At 42.7% G+C, this 9,229-nt stretch overlaps 1 long non-coding RNA gene across 2 annotated transcripts in view; it reads right to left on the bottom strand.

Moving 5' to 3' along the window:
* Window positions 1-3,553: 3,553 nt before the first annotated feature.
* Window positions 3,554-9,229, bottom strand: part of LOC113225253 — a 13,750-nt gene continuing 8,074 nt past the window's right edge. Inside the window, exon 3 of one of the 2 annotated variants that reach the window (XR_003309918.1) lies at window positions 3,554-3,873. This is a non-coding gene — a long non-coding RNA (uncharacterized LOC113225253). The remainder of the gene's footprint in view (window positions 3,874-9,229) is intronic. The other variant, XR_003309919.1, reaches the window with a different exon arrangement.

Below are 9,229 nucleotides of genomic sequence, written 5' to 3'. Positions count from 1 at the left end.
AACCAGCTGCATATTTACTCTGCGTTGTGGTGTCCTTGTAAGTACAAGAAGAGAGGAGCCTGCAGGAGCTGTGAGGTCACTTCCACCTCCCATAGTAGATCAGTTCCACTCATTCCCCTCAGTCTGGTTTGAGGAGGTGCAGTTGCCACCTTTGTCCACCCCACCTGCGCACAAAGCAGACCATGCATCCTGCCTGGAGCCAGGGTCTAACCCAGAGCCAGCGGGGGCCCTGGGGAGTGAGCCCCATGCCCAGGTGTCCCAGCCTGTCTGCCCAGCAGGGTGGTCTCACCACAAGCTGTCAGCACCAAGGAGCAAGGCGCAAGCAGTGAGGTCAGATGCCCCGAGGATGCAGGCAGAAATGTCCAGCCTGGGCAAACAAAGTGGAATCTAACCTGGGTGGGATTCAGGAGAGAGCCTGCCAGGACCTTCAGCCGTGAGTAGGATGAGCTGGAGACTTGGAAACTGCAAGCAAAGCTGGGCACTTGAACAGGCAGGGACCAGGTGAGGAGCAAGGCTACAGGTGATGAACGACAGGTACAGGTGGTCAGGACTACGCTGAAAGCCCCGATAGAGGCTCCACACCCTGACTTGGGTGTATCTGGACATGGCTGACAGTGTGAAGTGCCACCCAGCTCTCTCTTTGAAGCAGGACTTCTCGTCCAGGTGTGGGGCATGTGGTCATTAGGCAGCCTCCTCTTGCCAGCTCCTACAGGGTCTGCCTCAGCTGCACCTCTCCCAGAGGAGCCCACGTCCTGAGACTGAAGGAGCACAAAGGTTAGCTTCGAGGCCCTTAGAGGATGGGGTCACAGTTTGGCTTCTCCCTCTGCCCAATGTTACTTCCTCCCCAAACTCCATCTCAGGACCTGCTTCCAGAAAACCCAATCTGCAGCTCTGAATGGCTCCGCTAGCACCTACAGTGTCCAGCTTGAAGGCTGCCTCGTGGGGCCTCTTCAAATGGAGGTCACAGTGCTGTGCTGCAGTCAGCTGACACTGGCCTTCCAGACTCAACTGTGTGCATCTCTTCCCAACTCTGTGTGCAGTGATGGAGTGTGGTAGGTTGAAATCGGCCATGGTGGCTGTGTTTGCACCATGGAAATCAACAAACACTACAAATCAGAGCTTTTTTTCTCCTGGAGATCTGGTTGTTCAACATTGACCAGCACACCACTGTTTCTGGAGCATAGTAGGATTAGACCATTTCTTGAGACCCACTTTGCTCTATGTCACAGTGTTCAGAGAGGAGAAGTTAGGGAAGAGGAGGGAAAATCAGGAGAAATGTGGAATGAAATTGCAAACAGATTATTTCAAGAGCAGACATTTGGCAGGGTTGGGGAGTGGGTGTGTCTTAGATGCCCTGTTCTTAGGGAGGACTCAGCTGAGCTGGCAGCAGCAGCAGATGAAAATCCCAAACCTGGCATTCCACGTCACCTGGAGGAAGCCGGCTGGGCAAGAGTGTCTCTCTCATGCAGGGAACTGAAGGCTTCCCCACTCATCCCAAAGGTGGTTTGTGGGATCATTTCTTAGCAGCGTACAAGGCAGCCACCACCACCATGCTAAACTCCACCATTTCTGCTGTCCTGGTGAATTACTTCTGTCTCCCCATCCTGCTAGTAAGGTGAACACAGTCTCTCCTTCTTCTTTTTCCAGCCCCCAACAATCGCTAGGGTCACAGAACACGCACCTTCCCATCCTTCCCGTATGCCTAAGAAAGTGGAGTCTCTGACTTGGCATTGTACTTTGAAAATGTCACTCATAATGCAAGAGGGAAGCTGTGGAAAGTACTGAATACAATCTTTAGAAAGCAAAGCCTTTTTAGTGAGGAATGCACATTTATTTGACAGATATGTGTTCAGTGCCCACTGCAAGGCATTTTGCTGGCTGTCATATTCTATGAAGAGTGGTGAAAGCAACCCTATACAGGAGTCTAACTGGGATGGGTCCCGGCATAGAAGACAATGAAGCTCTGGGCCCTGGAGAAGGTGCAGAATAGATTAGCTGTCCATTAAGTAAGTATGGAGAGAAATTTTTCATTAGGCTATTACATTTGCCTCAGAAAGAATGGCTCATAGGAATGCAATTCACCCATTTTCTAACAGCATTCTGATATGGCTCACAGTGGAAACATAATAGACACTTGTTAAGTGAATAAATGAGCCAATCTTGACTTTCAGATTACCAGGGACCCACTCTGGGATGATTAATTCTGCCTTGGGATATGCAGATTGAATAGACACTTAAAAGATCACCAGAGATCATATGTATGAGCTGAGAGCATGCATATTGACTTAAAGAATGTATATGTTAAGAAAAACAGGAAGTTTGCCAGGAAGCCAAATCAAAACTGGAAAAAAAGATATTCCTGTCATCTGCATAGCCTAAAAGTGACAGACATCAGAGTGCACTTATTCTCTTTTCAATTATTTTCCTTGATAACCAGAGGAACAAGTAATATAAACCTCCTTGAAAATGGGAAGAGGCAGGTTTTAAAATTGAGGTCTCCCTCAATGATGTATTTTTTTTTTCTTTTTTTTTTTTTTGTGAGACGGAGTCTCGCTCTGTCGCCCGGGCTGGAGTGCAGTGGCCGGATCTCAGCTCACTGCAAGCTCCACCTCCTGGGTTTACGCCATTCTCCTGCCTCAGCCTCCCAAGTAGCTGGGACTACAGGCACCCACCACCTCGCCCGGCTAGTTTTTTGTATTTTTTAGTAGAGACAGGGTTTCACCGTGTTAGCCAGGATGGTCTCGATCTTCTGACCTCGTGATCCGCCCGTCTCGGCCTCCCAAAGTGCTGGGATTACAGGCTTGAGCCACCGCGCCCGGCCAATGATGTATTTTTTTATAAAGACCAAAATGTCAGGGTCCTCGCTTTGAAAACCCCAAGCACCCAGGAGAGCTCTTTCTTGAGCACTGAGTGGCAGGCTGTAGAAAACCAAAGGGAAGTTATGATGGGGGCAGCTGCGTGAGGATGAGGGCGTTGTCAGTGCGTGTGGCGTGTTTTCTTTCAAGGATTCTAACCTCTCCAGAAGTGTGTCGTCTTCCTTTTTTGTGAGATGGATGAGAGGCAAAGAACCTTCCTGTGCATTGAAAATCCTTCCCAGCCTCCAGTGACAGGTGAGTCTGGCCCCCTTGTCCCCAGGTGGACCTGACTGCTCACTTTAGGTCTCGCCACATGAAGAAAGCCGTTCTACCTGGCAGACTTGCAGCAAGCCTGATGTTTGACCCCGAAAGCAGAAAATCCTTTGCCCTAGGCACATTCTTTTTGAACTCCATAATAGGGGAGGAAGCTAAGGAGAATCATGCATCAAGAGAAAAAAACGTTCATATTCCCACTGGAAAGGAAGGTGGGTCAATTTGAAAATATGGTCTAACAGCAAGTGGTACAGAAGCCCAGCCTGGAAAACAGTGCTATGATGCCCAGGGAATAAAACCACCCCGGCACTTCCTGGGGTCAGGCCAAGGTCTGCAGTCATAACCGCCTGGTCTCCTTCCATTCCCTCCCGCCTCATGGCATGTGGTTCGTGTAGATGGCCCAAGTGCAAAGGTTATGTATATATCAGAGCCCTCAGACTGAGAAAGAAAAATTGTTCCAGGAAATCAAGTACTTTATCTGCATGGAGAAAACCAGAGCCCTGACAGTAGTTAACCCAGGAGCTTCCAGAGTCCCCCAGAACGGAAGCCCAACCTCCTTGGGCTCTGAGATACATTGTCATGAGCCCAAAGGGCAGCCCAGAGGTTGAGGGGTGACAGGGAGGGAGGAGAGAGCCAGCAGACCTGAAGCTCCCCTGCCTGTTAAGTGTGAGTTCCCTCCATGCCACCAACTTGAGGCCATGGTTCCAAAGATGGTGCTTATCCTAGACATTAAGAAAAAAGGGGGCTAACAGAACAAAAACACTTGGGTAAAATCATATCTACAAGGTAGGAAATTTGGAGAAGATTTTTGAAAGGTTAGAGAACAAAAAGTTTTAAAAGGACTAAAATATTTAAATATAATTATTATTTTCAAAGAGTTTGGAATAATGAGATGATAGATATGTAAAAGAAAAGATTAGATGTCTATGAGATTTAAAAGTTAAAAATACAAAAGTAGCATTGAAAGCCAAAAACTATGGAGACGATAAGTTTACAATGTAAAAGCAGAAGGTATTGAGGATAAAGAACAAGGATAAAAATACAAAAGCTATAAAAGTAAAGAGGGTTTCTGAGAAATATTTTTTGAGCAAAATAAAAGCAAAAATCTTGACGATTAGAGAGGCTGTAGAGAGGTAACAGGAAAATACAAAAGGAACTGTTCAAGAGTAAGTCAAGGTAATAAAATAAGCTGCTACTTTAGCAAGGTAACAAGTTAATATGTATATAATATATGTCTAAAGCCACAAGTGTTCCCTTGCCAATTTCTATTATGATTTCCTCTTTAACCCAAAAACGATTTTGGGGAATTGGTTTTATAGTTTTCAGACACATAGATTTATCTCATGTCATATACTCTTTTTTAAACTGTGGATTTCTAATTTAACTGTATTATAGTCAGAAGATATGATTGTTTTATCAAGAGGGTCAATTTTTGTTAAGTATTCAAAGTATGCTTGAAAATAATGCATAATCACTTTGTTAGGTGCAGAGTTCTCCATTTATCTAATTTGACCAACTTTTTAATTATGCTGTTGAAATCCTTTGTATCTTTATTTTTTTTTTTTACCAGCTTAATCTATTTCCTTATATTCCTTGTATTCTATTGGTTTTGCTTTATAAATATTGAGGTTATCCTAAGAACATACAAATCTGCTAATTCTTGCAGGATTGTTCTTTTCCTATTGTAAATGTTCTTTTTTTTTTCTTCTTTTCTTTTTTTTTGAGATGGAGTCTCCTCTATCGCTCAGGCTGGAGTGCAGTGGCTCACTGCAGCTTCTACCTCCCAGGTTCAAGTCATGCTCCTGCCTCAGCCTCCTGAGTAGCTGGGACTACAGGTGCACAACACCATGCCCAACTAATTTTTGTATTTTTTGTAGAGAAGGGTTTTCACCATGTTGGCCAGGCTGGTCTTGAACTCCTGACCTCAAGTGATCCGCCCACCTGGGCCTCCCAAAGTGCTGGGATTACAGACATGAGCCACCGCGCCCAGCCATAAATGTTCTCCTTTATCCCTATTTATAAATTTTTGACCTAAAATTTATTTGGTCTGCTATTAAATTTGCTATGTCAGTTTTCTTTTTATTAGTGTTTGTCTGATTTAGCTTTTTTCATTTAATTTTTAGCTATTCTGTGTCATTTCTTCTTAACTATGTCTCCTATAAATAGCACAAAGCTGAATTTCAGTTTTAAAACTCAAATCTAGGCCAGGCACAGTGGCTCACACCTGTAATCCCAGCACTTTGGGAGGCTGAGGCAGGAGGATCACTTGAGCCCAGGAGTTCAAGACCAGTCTGGGCAACATGGCAAAACCTGATCTCTACAAAAAAACACAGAAAACTTTCTGCCAAGCATGGTGGCATTCACCTGTGGTCCCAGCTACTTGGGAGGCTGAGGTGGGAGGATTGCTTAAGCCTAGGAAGTTGAGGCTGCAGTGAGATCGTGGCACTGTACTCTCACCTGGGTGACACAGCAAGACCCTGTCTCAATAAATAAATAAATACAAATAAAAATAAAATGTGAACATCTATGTCTTTTAAAAGGTCTTCATCTGCATCTGTTGAGGACTGTAGCTTGAAAAAAAAGAAGAAATAAAAAGCCTCCAACAATTTACATTTATTTTACTACTGAGCTATTTGGGGACATTTCTACCATCTTATTCCTGTGGTTTTGGCTTTGGTTTTTCCTTTTTCTTCTTCTTTTTTCCTTTCCTAACTTCTCAAACTTTGATAAAGTTTTCTTTATTTCTTAACTTTTCCTGCTTTGGAAGGATATATTGTGGTCTGTTCTTTAAGTTTTACTCCTTGATTTTTAGCAATCATAATTAACCATAAATATTTATAAGAAAGTTAAATTTATTCAGTTTTTATTCTCCTCTCAAGAATCTCAGCATGTTTCAACTACTCACTGAACATCCTCTTCCTTGTGAATGCTGTCTAGATGTTGAACATTTTTTAATGTACACACAAAAGGTAGACTTTTTTCTCATTGATTATCTTTGTAAAATGTACATTACCAAGTATTTTATTTGTGTATATCATTGCTTCTTAGATCCTGTACTTTCTCTCTTGGTTCACTTTTCATCTCATGGAAATTCATGTCTATTAGTTCTTTCTGTGAGAATCTGTAGTTGGTAAACTAATTTAATCTTTGTCTATTTATTTTGTCTTAATTTGTAAATAATAGTTTTGCTGGGTATAAAATTTTACGTTGTCCATGTTTTCCATCAGCACTTTGAAGATACTACTTCATTGTCTCCTCAAATCTATCATTGCTAAAATGTCTGATGTCATACTAATTATCATCTTGTATAGGTTTACTGTTTTTTTCCAGTACCCTTTAATATTTTATCCTTATTCTTGATATCCAATGTTTTATTACACTGGTGTTGTGTATGCACAAGGCATTTATGTGTGGATTTATTTTTACTGATTCAGTGTACACTTTTAACCTAAGAGCCAGTGGCTTTCTTCAACTCTTAAAAATTCTCATCAATATACAAATGCTCTTCAACCTGCAGTGGGGTTATGTCCCAGTAAAGTTTCAGGATGGGTTTATTGAGATATAACCCCATTGTAAATTAAGGAGCATATTGCTTTTACCCCATCATAATGTAAAAAATTCATAAATCAAAATATCGTAAGTCAAGGATTATCTGTATCTTCAAATATGACAATCCACCATTGAATCAATTATTGACTTTTTCTGGAACTCTTATGATTATTAGAGCTTTTTGAACTCCCTTCTGTGACTCTTCACTTCTCTTTCATATTTTTTGTTTCATTTTCACTCTGTAGTACTTTCTGGTGATATTTCCAGTTCATCAATTTTTTCTTCAATCGTGTTTGGTCTAAAGTTTCCATTCAATTTGATCTATTGAATTTTTAGATTTCATTTATCATTGTTCTTATTTCTAGGATTTCAAGTTGATTCTTTTCCATACTCACCTAGTGATATTTTATTTCTGCCTTTTTAAAATTACTTCCTATTCATCTTTTAAATAAGTTTTCTTTCCTTGATATCTTTGACCATCCAAAGAAGTAATGGCTCAACACAATAGCAGCTATTTTTGATCATGTAGCAGCCCTAGGCAGGCAAACAGCTGTCCTCCGAAGAGTCACTAAGGCCAAGGTGGACAGATCACCTGAGGTCGAGTTTGAGACCAGCCTGGCCAAGACGGTGAAACCCCATCTCTACTAAAAAAATACAAAAATTAGTCAGGCATGGTGCCATCCACCTGTAGTCCCAGCTACTCGGGAGGCTGAGGCAGGAGAATCGCTTGAACCTGGGAGGCAGAGGTTGCAGTGAGCACAGATTGCACCACTGCACTCCAGTCTGAGCAACTCCATCTCAAAAAAAAACAAACAAACAAACAAAAAGTTTTAGTTTATAGGCTCCTATTGAGTGGAAATTCTCCGCCCCGCCCCGCCTCCCCGGCCGACTTCTTCTCTCTCTCTTTGTCTCCCCCTCCCTCCTATCACCTCTCTCCTCTGTTTCTTCCTCTTCTCTCTCTTTCTCCACTTACCCCACCCTGCCTAGCAGTTTGCTGGTCACCTCCACCGGCCCCTCTCTCAGATCTCCCAGTCTTGAACCAAATCTTACAATGATGGCTTAGGAATTCCATGTTGTGGTGAGTGAGATACCTCAGATTCTGCCTTTGATGCAGCAGGCAGCTTAGCTCAAGTCCTAGATACATGGCTGGATCTCCTTTCTCCAGCCCTCCTGGATAGTGGTATAAGCCAGAGGCCCTGAAACAGAATATGCAGCCAGCAGTAACTTTTTTCAGCCTCCTTTGCAGGCAGAGTCCAATCCCATTGCCTAGGTGCATGTAATGAGCCTGGCCCAGGACCCCTGCCCCATGTGAAGTACATTTAGTGCTCATGACTTTGCAGCATATAAACTCTCATCCACTGTGCCTGTTTTAGGACCTAAATCCAAAAGTCCTGTGATAGTACATCCCCCTGAGTTGTGCTTCTGTTACACTTCTGATCTGTGCAAATTTTGTCCTGTTTTTTAATGTTTCTACGATCTGTTGTCTTCTCTTTATATGTTCTCTATCACTGATATGTGATTTTTTTGAAGATTTATGGTGGGAATAATGAGCTTACAACACCATCTGGATCCTGGTGAAACACAAAAGCAAGAATCATTGTGGGGAGGCGTAGAAAAAGTAGATGGAAATTAACTGAAACTGGCAAGCAGTGAGAGGGACCAGTGGCCCTCCCAGTCAGCTGCTCGCTGTCATTCAATGCCCTGCATCCATAGAGAAGAGATACAGGTACCGTGGTCCCTCCACCCATAAATCAAAGGCTCCTCCTCAACTCACAGATGTCTCCATGTAAGGGCAGGGAATAGAGTCTTTATACAAAGATCCCTGGGTCCCAGGATAAAATAAGTTGTAGTTATTCTCACTCCTATAAACTTCCTTGACAATCAATGTGCTGTATAAAGTAGCAGCATAGCACAGTGTGGTGGGAGAGGGCTTGAGTACTGTGGCCAGAGAACCTAGGTTCAAGCCTCGTCTCTGCCACTTTGACCTGCAAGACCTTGGGCAGATTAGTGAACCTCTCTGAGTCTCAGCTCTCTCATCTGCAAAATGAGGATAATAATAGTATCTTCCTAAAAGTTGTTTGTTTTAAATGAACAAGTATGCATAAAGTACCTGGTCTATAGCAGGTGCTATGTAAATATTTGTTAAATTAAAACATACACATAAAGCCAAGCACAGTAGCTCATGCCTGTAATCCCAGTACTTTGGGAGGCCAAGGCAGTCAGATTGCTTGAGGCCAGGATTTCAAGACAAGCCTGGGCAACATGGCGAATCCCTGTCTCCACAAAAAAAAAAAAAATACAGAAATTCGCCGGGTGTGGTGGTGTGTGCCTGTAGTCCAGCTACTTGGGAGGCTGATGTGGGAGGATCACCTGAGTCTGGGGAGGTTGAGCCTGCAGTGAGCCATGATCATGCCACTGCACTCCAGCCTGGGCAACAGAGCGAGACTCTGTCCTTAAATAAATTAAATTATATTATTATATTATGTTATGTTATGTTATGTTATGTTATATTATATTATATTATATTATATTATATTATATTATATTATATT

Source organism: Piliocolobus tephrosceles, chromosome 5 (genome assembly GCF_002776525.5).
Source record: "Piliocolobus tephrosceles isolate RC106 chromosome 5, ASM277652v3, whole genome shotgun sequence".
NCBI lineage: Eukaryota > Metazoa > Chordata > Mammalia > Primates > Cercopithecidae > Piliocolobus > Piliocolobus tephrosceles.
The sequence above is the reverse complement of the archived record's forward strand: the minus strand, read 5'-3'. Positions and strand labels throughout refer to the sequence as shown.